The sequence below is a fragment of the Dendrobates tinctorius genome, unplaced genomic scaffold (assembly GCF_039654945.1).
Source record: "Dendrobates tinctorius isolate UK_male_01 unplaced genomic scaffold, ASM3965494v1 ptg000030l, whole genome shotgun sequence".
In the NCBI taxonomy this organism is placed as follows: domain Eukaryota; kingdom Metazoa; phylum Chordata; class Amphibia; order Anura; family Dendrobatidae; genus Dendrobates; species Dendrobates tinctorius.
Window position 1 is genome coordinate 21,457,863 of NW_027361698.1, and position 12,690 is coordinate 21,470,552.

General features: G+C 43.9%; 1 long non-coding RNA gene across 1 annotated transcript in view; it reads left to right on the top strand.

Moving 5' to 3' along the window:
• Positions 1-3,230: 3,230 nt before the first annotated feature.
• The window catches only part of LOC141086048 (uncharacterized), a 28,752-nt gene continuing 19,292 nt past the window's right edge, over positions 3,231-12,690 (top strand). The window contains exon 1 of the long non-coding RNA XR_012231484.1: positions 3,231-3,408. This is a non-coding gene — a long non-coding RNA (uncharacterized lncRNA). The remainder of the gene's footprint in view (positions 3,409-12,690) is intronic.

Sequence of the window (12,690 nt, forward strand, 5' to 3'; positions counted from 1 at the left end):
GGACACTGCCGCGAGACGATTGTGCTACTCCTCACGGCACTATCGAACGCTAATGTAGAGGCGCGGTGTGCACAGTGGCCTAAAGCTTGCCACTGACTGGCACTGACTGCTGAACTAATTCCCTATCCACATGTGTAATATCAGAGGGAAGGGGTTTCAAATGAGTCAGTCACCAGAATCATACATCCGTCACCATTCACACATCTAGCAAGTAATGTCTATACTAGCGCATGGCCGAACGGCTATGCGGTCCTTTTATAGCCGTGCGCTGCCGGGACCTTCCAGATCTCTGAGATGGACCAATCAGATCAGGGGAAGGACCTGAGCACGTGACTCCCGAGCTCCAATGGGAGATCGTCTCATGAGCATGCTCAGTGGAGCGGCAGCAGGACTTAGCCTCTGGAATGACTGGCTGCAAAGCAGTATGTGAGGCTCTGGACTCCTGTTGTGTAGCTACAGGAATCCGACGCCTAACAGTCACCTTGGGCTACGAAAGAGATCCTTACAGATCAGGGAACTCCTTTTATGTCCAAGGTGATCACCGAGCTATGTAAGTTGCTCCAGATTAAACAGCTACGTGCGTCGGTGTACCACCCACAAACCGACAGGTTGGTGTAGAGATTTAACAAAACAATGCTAAAAAAGATGTTTGCCAAGGATGGGAGGGATTGGGACACATCACTGCCCTATCTAATGTTCGCACAGAACCAAGCAGAGCAAACTCTTGGCACCCCGAGCGTAATATGGTAGTGCAATTGTAAGGAGGTGACGGAGACCCTCAGTGCTCCCTCTCTCCTGTATACTGGGCATGAGTGCCTCATCTGATGCCCTGATGGTTTGGTTATCAACTACAATGTATTACTGTTGTTCATGTGCTGTGAATGTATTGTCTTAATGTTTTACTATTGTGCATTGTAATATATAACATGATGTTAGATTAGGGCTAGTAAGAGGTTAACTAAGGGGGCTGAATCAGCAGCCTCAAAGGAACAAGTCCTTTGTTCCCCAGTCAGTGGCCGGGCAGGAGGCTCCTACAGCCAGGAGCAGAAGGTGCCCCTGACGATGGGGCAAAGCCACCGCAGACCTCTGTCTTAGTCTGCTGGGCAGTGCAGAAGGACCCTGGGACCGTGGGACCGTCATCAGAAAGACTGTTGTCCCTCTCCATTTCATGAGGGAGCCACTGATATTGACTGGTCTCAAGTAGCTGCAGTGACAGAGCAGGAAGCATTATTTCATGTACAGTAAAGTTTTCCCTATTGGGGCAGAACTGGGCCTGGCGTGTTTTTCCTGGATCCTCATCCTCAGTGGCTGCAGTGAGCGTGGAAAGAAGGTAACTGGCTGTGCTGTAGGACTGGGATCGCACCTGCCTTTATCATGTGCAAGGGGCCGGGGTGCTTATGGACTGTTGCTTTAAGAGACTCGGTCATGACTACCACCCTGTGCCACCTTGTTACATTTGGCGTAGTCGGCAGGATCAAGCCCAGCAGCCCTGCAACCCCAAGACTGATGGAAGAGATTTCTGAGATTTGTGAATATTGTTGACCTCCGTGAAAGAGTTAAAGATGGAGTCTGACAGTGACTTTAAGATGGCGCTGAACACTGACAAGGATACAGAGGTCAGTGGTGCGAAAATGAAAGAAGGTGATGCCTTTTGTGGGCGTCATGTAAGAGATTTGGTGCCAAAAGGAAGAAGGCCGCACCCCACTGTGAAAAATGCCCACCCGAAATGGGTGCAGGCAAAGAAGAAGCTGCCACCTTCCCAGTCTGATCAGAAGAAAAGGGTGGAGCAGCAGAAAGTGACCCCACCAATGATTGGGTGGAACCCAGAAGGAGAGACGCCATTACCTGATACCATGCAGACACCAAGTACGGTATGTCTTTCCACGATGGCATTGGCAACCAGGATTGGAGGCGATCTGTGGCCGGGCGGAGATGGGCCTTCATTTCGAGGCCTGATGGTTGAAGGAGCTGGAAGAATGACACCCATTCCAGCGGCCGGACAAGCAGCCAGTGGAGACCAATATGCAGCAACACAACAAAAAGGAATTAGGGAGCAGGAGTTCCTTTTTTAAAATCTTTTGAAGAAGAATTTTTACCTGGTATAAATGTTGTTAAATGCTTTGGTAAGGTGCGGCTGGAGGAGTAGTACTGTGACCAACGCTGTGTTGCTGCATATTGTGTTTTCTGAATAAGCCGCAATAAGGGCTGTTTTCTGACATTTTAATTACTCTCACTTTATATTGCATTGCATGTCACTTTGCTAGCACATATAGTGACGTTTGATTACACTATCTAGTCCCCCTTTAGCAGGCTACATATTTTTTCAAACACTTTTGGTTTAGTTTGCAGATGTAATTATTTTCCATGATTTACTGTGCCCTTCCTTGATTTTTTAGAGATTCCATTTTCATCTTTTCCCTGTCTTTTTAACCCCATTTTAACACCTTTTGTATTCAATAAAAATTATTTTAATTTACTCTCCTTTTCCAGTCACTTTGTACTGCCATGGCAGATTATGTGTCTATTCTATGTGGTACAGTAAAGGGTGTTTTACTGGATGGGAGATACATTTCTCCCATCAGATTAATGTTTGGCCGGGTTTTTCCCTAAAGACAGGACCTGCGATGATGTCATGGTCACGTGACCAGCCCATGTGATGTCTACCTCACTTATGGGAGGGGTTATGGGCTAGGTAATGGAGGTTAGTGTTTGGCACATGGTGAGTTTGTGTCTGGAAGTTGCAGGAACTCGGCTGGACTTAGCCTGAACTTGTATACAGGATCCCCGTGCTGCAGGACTATAGCAGCAAGACTCTCAACAACCCTGGGAATGGCACCTGGCGGATGCCACGGACCTGGCAGCTGCTTATTTAGCCCGTCCCGTGCAAGGGGTGAGTCTGGGACCAGTGGTTCTCCAAGCTGGAGTATATTTATGTTTTACCTTACTTTCTGTTAACCGGCTGTTTGCAACGTGACATTAATCCACTGAAATTGGACTTTACGCCTGTGTTGCCTAGTTACTGTAGCCCTGCCATTACCTACCAGAGCGAATCCCTACAACTATGTATTACTGTTGTTCATGCGCTGTGTTTGTATTGTCTTAATGTTTTATTATTGTGCATTGTAATATATGATGTTAGATTAGGGCTAGTAAGAGGTTAACTAAGGGGGCTGGATCAGCAACCTCAAAGGAACAGGAAGTCCCTGTTCCATAGTCAGTGCCCAGGCAGGGTTGCCCATGGCAGGAGGCTCCTACAGCCAGGAGCAGAAGGTTCCCTGGATGACTGGGCAAAGCTGCCGCATACCTCAGCCTTAGTCTGCCGGGCAATGCAGACGGACCCTGGGACTGTCATCAGAAAGACTGTTGTGGCTCTTTAACAACAGTGGCTGCAGTGAGCGTGGAAAGAAGGTAACTAACTGTGCAGTAGGATTGGGACCACACCTGTCTTTTTTCATGTGCAAGGTGCTAGGGTGCTTATAGACTGTTGCTTTAAGAGACTCGGTCATGACTACCATCCCATGCCACCTTGTTACACAGTCACCCTCGGCAACCGGACGCATTTATGGACTGTCTTGTTTCCCGGGTGCGATCCGGAGAATACTATTTGTTTTGCTTGTAAGCTTTGGACATTAAACGTACGTTTACTGTGAACTCTCCTGGGTCACTGCCTCTTCACTGCACAGTAAGGACACCATTGCACTACACTTTGTTTTGTGCATGAGGCATTTGAAAGAGATACAGTTTAACCAGTTCAAGATCAGGCCATTTTACCTCGTTCCTGACTAGGCACATTTTCAGGTTTTTAATCATACAATCATTCATGTGCTTTTATCCCCTTCACCCACTAGCCTGTTCTCACCTTCCTGACCAGGCAATTTTTTTTTCTTCTGACCAGTGTCACTTTATGAGGAAATAACTGTGAAACACTTCAATGGATCCCTCTGATTCTGAGATTATTTTTTGTAACACATTGTACTTGATGATAGTGGTAAATTTTGGTTTATATGATTTGTGTTTATTTATGAAAATATAAAAATTTTTACAACAAATGTGAAAATTTAGCAATTGTCAAACGTCAAATTTTTATGCTCTTTAACCAGATTGTTATATTACACAAAAAAATAACATTTACCACAGGTCTGTTTCACATCAGCAAGCATCATTTTTGAAACATTATTTTTTTTGTTCAAAAGTTAGAAGTCTTAAAAGTTTATCAGCAATTTCTAATTTTTCCACAAAAAATTAAAAAAACAGTTTTTTTAGGGATTCCATCCCATTTGAAGTGGCTTTGATGTGCCGATGTGACAGAAAATACACAAAAGTGACACAATTTTAAAAACGATACCCCTCAAAGTGCTCAAAACCACATTAAAGAAGTTTATTAACCCTTTAGAGGCTTCACTGGAATTAAAGCAATTTGGAAGGAAAAAATAAAAATTTTACTTTTTCCTACAAACATATTGCTTTAACCTCAAATTTTCCATTTTCAAAAGAGTAACAGGAGAAAATGGACTGTACAATTTATTGTGCAGTTTCTTTTCATATGTGGTGAAAAACTACTGTTTAGGCGCATGGCAAGGAAGTAGCACCATTCAACTTTTGGTGCTCAAAATTGCCTGGAATAAATAGTGTTTGCAGGGCCCCTGATATGCCTAAACAGTGGAAACCCCCAAAAAGTGACCCCATTTTTGGAAACTAAGCCCCTCAAGGTGTGGTGAGCACCTTGAACCCACAGTGCTTCACAGAATTTTATAACTTTGAGACGTGAAAATGAATAAATACATTTTACTTGCAAAAATGTTGCATTAGCCTCAAATTTTTCATTTTCACAAGGGTAACATGAGAAAATGGGACCAGAAATCGGTTGTGCAATTTCTCCTGAGTATGCCGATACCCCACATGTGGTGGAAAACTATGTTTGGGCTCAGTAGGGAAGGAGCACCAATTGAACCACTCTCCATAATCTTTGAAAATTCTTGGAGAACAGGAGAAGTCCCAGTAGACTGGAGAAAGGCAAATGTTGTTTCTATCTTCAAAAAGGGGAAGAAGGTGGACCAAGGGAACTAAAGGCCGGTGTGTCTGACTTCTATACCATTTCTGAACAATTTATTAAACAACATGTATGTACGTACCAGGATAAGAATGAAGTGACTAACCAGAGTCAGTATGGGTTTGTAACTAATAAGTCATGTCAGACTAACTTAATTCCCTTCTATGACAGCATCTTTGACTGGGAGGATCAGGGAAATGCTGTAGATATAGTATATCTTGACTTCAGCAAAGCATTTGACAAAGTATCTCACACCATCCTTATTGAAAAAATGACTAAGTATGGAATGGATAAGGCAACTGTTAGGTGGATTCATAACTGGCTAAGTGATCGGACCCAAAGAGTCGTGATAAATGGCTGCACATCCAGTTGGAAGAATGTCTCAAGTGGGGTACCACAGGGTTCTGTTGTGGGCCCTGTATTGTTTAACATCTTTATCATTGATTTAGATGAAGGGATTGAGGGCACACTGATTAAATTTGCTGATGACACAAAGTTAAGAGGGATAGCTAATACTAGAGAAGAGAGAGAGGATTCAAAAGATATAAATAAACTGGAGCAGTGGGCAGCAACTAACAGAATGGTTTTTAACAGGGAAAAATGCAAAGTAAAACATCTGGGCAATAAAAATAAAAAAAAGGATATACAGAATGGGAGGAATAGCGCTAAGCAGCACCTGTGAAAAAGACTTGGGTATACTAATAGATCACAGACTGAACATGAGTCAACAGTGTGATGCAGCAGCAAAAAAGGCAAATGCAATTCTGGGATGCATTAACAGAAGCATACAGTCTAGATCACGTGAAGTCATTATTGCCCTCTACTCCTCTTTGGTCAGACCTCATCTGGAATTCTGTGTCCAGTTTTGGGCACCACACTTTAAAAAAGACATCAACAAACTGGAGCAAGTTCAGAGAAGAGCGACCAGAATGCTGACCGGTCTGCAAACCATGTCCTATGAGGAACGGTTACAGGATTTGGGAAAGTTTAGCTTGCAAAAAAGAAGACTGAGAGGAGACTTAATAGCTGTCTACAACTATCTCAAGGGCTATCACATTGTAGAAGGATCATCTTTATTCTCATTTGCACAAGGAAATACTTGAAGCAATGGGATGAAACAGAATGGGAGGAGGCAGATTAGATATTAGAAAAAACTTTTTGACACTTAGGGTGATCAATGAGTGGAACAGGCTGCCACGAAAGGTGGTGAGTTATCCTTCCATGGAAGTCTTCAAACAGAGGCTGGACAGACATCTATCTGGGATGATTTAGTGAATCCTGCTTTGAGCAGGGAGTTGGACCAGATGACCCAGGAGGTCCCTTCCAACTCTACCATTCTATGATTCTATGAGATTGGTAGCGCAATTTTGTCTGGATTAAGTTATGGATGCCATGCAAGATATGAAGACCTTGACATGACAAAAGAGCAGAAACCCCCGCAAGTGACGATATTTTGGAAACTACACTTCTTGAGGAATTCATATAGGGGTGTAGTGAGCATTTTCAACCCTCAGGCCATTCACAGAATTGTAAAGCATTGGACTGAGTCTTGGAAAAATTACCATTTTTTCACTAAAATGTTGCTTTGGTCCCAAGTTTTACATTTTCAAAAGGGATAATAGGAGAAAATGGTCATACAATCTGTTATGCAAGTTCTCCTGAGTATGCCAATACCCCATATGTAGTCAAAAACAACTTTTAAGGCACAGTGCAAAGCTCAAAAGGGAAGAAGCACAGTGTTGGAGTTTAAATTTTGCTGGAATAGTGTGAGGGTGCAACGTCACAATAGCAGAGCCCCTGAGGTGCCAGAACAGCAGAGCACCCCCCATAAGTAACCCTGTTTTACAAACTGCATCTCTCAATAAATTCATATAAGGATGCAGTGAACATATCGACAAGACAGGTGTATCACATAATTTTATACAATTGGGCAGTGAAAAAAGCATAATTTTTACTGGTAAAATTTAGTTTTAGGTCCAGATTTTACATTTTCACGTGGGGAAATGGATAAAAATGTCACAAAAATTTGTCACACAATTTCTGCTGAATGTGGCAATACTTCATATGTGGCTGTACAGTACTGCTTAGCCACACTGAAAGACTCGGAGAGACGAAGCAATATGTTACTCACGGAGAACAAATTATCGTAGAATTGTTTGCGGACTACATACAGTGGGTACAGAAAGTATTCAGACTCCTTTAAATTTTTCACTATTTGTTTCATTGCAGTCATTTGGTAAATTCAAAAAAGTTCATTTTTATCGCATTAATGTACACTGTACTCCATCTTGACTGGAGAAAAAATAGAAATGCAAATTCATTAAAAAAGAAAAGCTGAAATATCACATGGTCATAAGTATACAGACCCTTTGCTCAGACACTCATATTTAAGTCACATGTTGTTATTGTGATCCTCCTTGAGATGGTTCTACTCCTTCATTGGAGTCCAGCTGTGTTTATTTAAACTGATAGGACTTGATTTGTAAAGGCACACACCTGTCTATATAAGACCTCACAGCTCACTGTACATGTCAGACCAAATGAAAATCATTAAGTCAAATGAACTGGACAAAGAGCTCAGAGACAGAATTGTGGCAAGGCACAGATCTGGTCAAGGTTACAAAAGAATTTCTGCAGTACTCAAGGTTCCCAAAAGCACAGTGGCCTCCATAATCCTTAAATGGAAGACGATTGGGACCACCACAAGTCTTCCGAAACCTGGCTGTCCAGCCAAACTGAGCAATTGTGGGAAAAGAGCCTTGGTGAGAGAGGTAAAGAAGAACCCCAAGATCACTGTGGCTGAGCTCCACAGATGCAGTAGGGAGATGGGAGAAAGTTCCACAAAGTCAACTATCACTGCAGCACTCCACCAGTCAGGCCTTTATGGCAGGATGGCCCGACGGAAGCTTCTCCTCAGTGCAAGACATATGAAAGCCCGCATAGAGTTTGCTACAAAACACATGAAGGACTCCCTGACTATGAGAAAAAAGATTCTCTGGTCTGATGAGACGAAGATAGAACTTTTTGGTGATAATTCTAAGCGGTATGTGTGGAGAAAACCAGTCACTGCTCATCACCTGCCCAATACAATCCCAACAGTGAAACATGGTGGTGGCAGCATCATGTTTTGGGGTGTTTTTCAGCTGCAGGGGCAGGACGACTGGTTGCAATTGAAGGAAGCATAAATGTGGCCAAGTACAGAGATATCCTGGATGAAAACCTCTTCAAGAGTGCTCTGGGCCTCAGACTTGGCTGAAGATTCACCTTCCAATAAGACAATGACCCTAAGCACACAGATAAAATAACAAAGGAGTGGTTTCAGAACAACTCTGTGACCAGTCTTGAGTGGCCCAGCCAGAGCCTGACCTAAAACCAATTAAGCATCTCTGGAGAGACCTGAAAATAGCTGTCCACCAACGTTCACCATCCAACCTGACGAAACCGGAGAGGACCTGCAAGGAAGAATGGCAGAGGATCCCCAAATCCTGGTGTGAAAAACTTGTTGCATCATTCGCAAGAAGACTCATGGCTGTACTAGCTCAAATGGGTGCTTGTACTCCATACTGAGCAAAGGGACTGAATACTTATGACCATGTGAAATTTCAAGTTTTCTTTTTTAATAAATTTGCAAAAATGTCTACATTTCTGTTTTCAGTCAAGATGGGGTGCAGAGTGTACATTATTGAGAAAAAAATGAACTTTTTTTACATTTACCAAATGGCTGCAATGAAAGAGAGTGAAAAATTTAAAGAGGTCTGAATACTTTCCATACCCACTGTATATAGAGCCCCTAAATGCCAGAAGAGCAGAATCCCCTCTCAATTGACACAATTTTTAAATTACACCCCTATGGTAATTTTCTAGAGGTGTAATTTAAAAATTGTGGTGACACATTCTGAGTGTGAACTTGCGACTAAGAGTGGTGAGAGCAGGACCCCCCCCCCCCGCTCACCGCCCAGCATCCTGTTGTTTTCCCCGAAGCTGTTTCTTTATCGTGGACAGAAACTTGAGAGACTGCATGTGCCGGTGTTGTCAGTGCCACCGTTGGATTCCCGCCTGACAGAGACTGCAACTAGACTACCCGTGTCATCCCTCACCTCCCCTGCCAACCTTCCAGTTCTTCCCCATTCCTCGCCATCACCCTACAATCCCTCACTCCCTGCGGAGAGCACATCCTCCTGTAAATAAACCTGTTTAACTCTTGCTCTGCCTCCACCGGCGTGACTGCATCCCGCGTTCCTGCAGGTTATTACACTTACATCGGGGTTTCCATCTAAATTTCTGAATTACGTAATGCATAAGAAATCACTGAGGGATATATTCACTATAATGAAGCAGCAAAGTTTCTCTGTACTCAGATTTGCCTCTGTTCAGCGGTGTCCTTTACAGAGGTTCACAAAACTGTTGGCAATCGCACTTTTATGCATGCTTAAAAAGACAGACACTGCTGGATCATACGCCAGACAGAGTCCACAGTGTCCCCATGTGCCTCACTATAGGGAATCTTCTGCCGGGGGTTCCAGATGAATAACATTTTTCAGAAATTTACATGGAAAGCTCGATGTAAGCGCTCATTGTACAGCGCAAGATAATGTGAGCCGAGCCTTACTGTGATTTTTGGGAGGCAGAATAAACAAATCTACAGCAGGTCAAGAATTGCTTTTATTTATTCTTTACGCGGTTTTTCGAGTAGTATAAGTGATTAGATGACTTTATTCTCCAGGTCGGTGCGACTACAGCAATGTAAGATTTATAATTTTTTTATGTTTGGCTGCTATAACACAATAAACCATGCCATATTTTGAGAGCTATAATTTTTCTATATATCTGATGACAGAGTAATGTTAGGGCTTGTTTTTTCTGAGACGAGTTGACGTTTTTATTGGTACCATTTTCTAGCACGTAACTTTTTTTGATCGCTTTCCATTCTGATTTTTGGGACGCTGAATGAACAAAAACAGCAATTCAGGATTTTTTTTTGTTTTATGCTCTTCATCGTATGGTAAAATGATAAGGCAACTTCATTCTTTGGGTCGGTACGATTACAGCAATACCACATTTATATAATTTTTTATGATTTGCCTCTTTTACACAATAAAAACTATTTTATATAAAAAAAAATCGCTTTAGCAGTGCTATATCCTGAAAGCTACAGCTTTTTATTTTTCTGCTGATGGAGCTGTATAGCAGCTGATTTTTTGAGGGACAAGATGATGTTTTCAGTGATACCATTTTTATTTCCATCCGGCTTTTGATCACGCTTTATTTTATTTAAGTTCGGTGGTATGATGAAAAAGGAACGCTTTTTTGCCATTTTTATATGGTGTTCATGAAGGGGTTAACTAGTAGGGCAGTTTTATAGGTCGGGTTGCTTGGGCCTCAGCGATACTAAATATGTGTACTTGTACGGGAAAATGTGTATATGTAGTGTTGAATCCTCTCACCATGTGGCTTCAGAAGGTGCAGCTGCGGCTGTTGCTCCAGGACTCCGTACTCGGCTCTCTGTATCACAGAGCTCCTCCAGTTCCACGCTGTATACCAGGACCAAGAGATCCTGCCAGGGAAAACTAGGAAACGCCGCTTCAGTTCAGAGAATGTGTTACAACTTTATCCGGGACTGCTTCAAATAGGTCTCGCGCCACCTTCGGAGCCATCGTGGGATCTTCCAACCTCCTCCTTCCAGGACCCCCGGACTGATAAGTTAACTCACTTAATACTGTTCATAATCTTGCACCGTTTATTGTTTTACAATCTGTGTACATCTTAAACCGGTCAAACTCTTGTGCACCCTGCGTGGAGCGCTTACTGTTAATTTTCTTTTCCTGCATAAAGTATCTGTTAACTCTTGCTCTGCCTCTTGCTTGTCACTGCATCCCGCATTCCTGCTAAACCCTTACACTTGGCGTAGTCAGCAGGATGCAGTCCAACAGCACGGAGGCGGCATACCAAGCAGTTGGGGGTGACCCAAGGTCTAGTATCTCACTTGGGGCAATGTCTGATCTGCCAAAGTTTACAGGTAGTAATACCATGTTGTGGAGCTGGACTGAGTGCATACAGGGTATGATGAGGATGCACCCCATGACCCCTGCCCTGGAAGCTGAGGTGGCAATTATGGCATTAGATGGTGAAGCTAGAGATTCAGTTATGTTACGGGTCCCCAGGGAGCTGGATTTTAGAGGAGACCTATGGAGACTTCACTGACGTAGGGGAACTGAGAACGTCTCTTTTTAGCTGCATGCAGAGGAAGAGGGAGACTGTGATGCAGTATATGAATGCATTGCAGGAGTTACATACTGCGACAGTGCAGAATGACGGCATTGGAATAGGGCCAACGAATATAATGCTGCAAGACTTATTAGTGACAGGCTTGCGGGCCGCACTGACAAAACAGGCCCTACCCGAGAGCGTGCGGGTGAACCCCCGTGTGACTTTTTCCAAAATAGGAAGTGAAGCGCACACACGTGAACAGGAGCAGGGGTGACTGTCTTGGCAGGGATGGTCTGGAGCGTAGAAGTGTCCGTGAACTCAATTGCCGAACTCCAATGGGTGGAATAAATGAGGAAGGAACTTCAAAATATAAAAGGAGAATTAGCAGATGTTAAAACGAAAACTGAAGCTACTACAAAAGCTTCAGGGGCCGGAGAAGGTCCTGAGTCCCGTCGCAAAACGAGAATGCCCCACCCACAGAGACTTCTCATGTGATTTAATTGTGGTGGAAGCAGACATTTCGCACGGGAGTGTCCCCGCCGAGGGAGGATTCAACCCCGACATCTGTTAAACTAAATGGCTCCGAGCCGGGGTGACACCGCTCGGAGCCAGAACAGATGCGAGGGAGTAGTGGAAGTCCCGCAAGTTTGGTGTCTACGTGCCCTATGGTCTGGGCTGAATTTGAAGGTCATTCAGTGTGCTGTTTGGTGGACACAGGTGACGACAATGCTGGATGCCTATTTTCGGCAGAATTTTCCCGAAGCCATAACAACCCAAGTGGTGCCCTGTGGTAAAACTGTTCGCTGCTAACCAACTGCCTATCCCCATCATAGGAGTAGCATGGATGCAAATCTCCATTTGTGGCAAAGATCTGGGATGGACGGAGTGGTGCTAACACAGGGAGAAGTGAGCAGCGGATACGCAGTTACCCTGGGAATGAATGTTCTAAAAGAATTTGGAAGTCTCCTCATTCACGAGCCCACCAATGAAACTTTGAAGCAGTGGAACCCCCACACCCCTCAGGGAATGTTTTCCAGCAGCTAATATGGCTGACTCAGGCTCAGGAGTTGTGTCAGAATGGAGAAGTATTAGGAAAAGTGATCGTGCCCACTTCGACTAAACTCGTCCTGCCCCCTGGGCAAACTGTACTCACTCTGCCTGTCCGAGCTCACGTCCCTTTGGAAGGAGTAGAAATACAAGTTGAACCTTCCTTTTCTGAACAACTACCCTTTGGGTTTTTGGTAGCCTGAACGTTAGCCACCGCGCGAGATGGAGCTGTGCTCATACAATGTGTGAACCTGGAAGATCAAAGCATTACCATCTTCCCCAGAAGTGAAGTAGCTCGAGTCGTGGGCCTGCCTGAAGAGATTATGCCGCCTCAGGCAGTGCAACTCAAAGTTCACCAGGGGGACCCCTGGACTGTGACAGTGAAT